The sequence below is a fragment of the Nansenia antarctica genome (genome assembly GCF_963989245.1).
Source record: "Nansenia antarctica genome assembly, chromosome: 16".
Lineage (NCBI taxonomy): Eukaryota > Metazoa > Chordata > Actinopteri > Argentiniformes > Microstomatidae > Nansenia > Nansenia antarctica.
In genome coordinates this window covers 27903820-27904270 of record NC_137686.1, presented here as the reverse complement: position 1 = coordinate 27904270, position 451 = coordinate 27903820, and the positions used below count along the sequence as shown (strand labels likewise).

At 53.2% G+C, this 451-nt stretch overlaps 1 protein-coding gene across 1 annotated transcript in view; it reads right to left on the bottom strand.

The window, feature by feature from the left end:
* Window positions 1-377: 377 nt before the first annotated feature.
* actr2a (actin related protein 2a) overlaps window positions 378-451 on the bottom strand; it is a 16412-nt gene continuing 16338 nt past the window's right edge. Inside the window, exon 9 of the mRNA XM_080546342.1 lies at window positions 378-451. This exon is cut by the window's right edge and continues 265 nt beyond it. The gene's annotated coding sequence lies outside the window, so the exon portion shown is untranslated.

Sequence of the window (451 nt, the reverse complement as noted above, 5' to 3'; positions counted from 1 at the left end):
TCACCCTCCATCCATCCCTCCATCCTTCCTTCCCTCCCTCCCTCCATTCATTCATTCCCTCCCTCCATTCATTCCCTCCATCCATCCCTCCCTCCCTCCATTCATTCATTCATTCATTCCATCCTTCCGTCCCGCCCTCTCTCTATCCATTCCATTCCATCCCTCCCTCCCTCTCTCACTCTCCCACCCCCTTCCCTTTAATCCATCCCTCCCTCCCTCCCTCCTTCTCCCTCCCTCCTTCTCCATCCCTCCTTCTCCCTCCCTCCCTCCCTCGTTCTCCATCCCTCCCACCCCCTTCATTCCATCCCTCCTTCTCCCTCCCTCCCTCCCTCCTTCCATCCCTTCTGAAGGGTAAGTGTCTAAGACAGCGGCGTAGAAGAAGACAAAAAAGTGAGCGACAGATAATAATAATAATAATAATAATAATGATGGTGGTGGTGGTGGAGAGAGA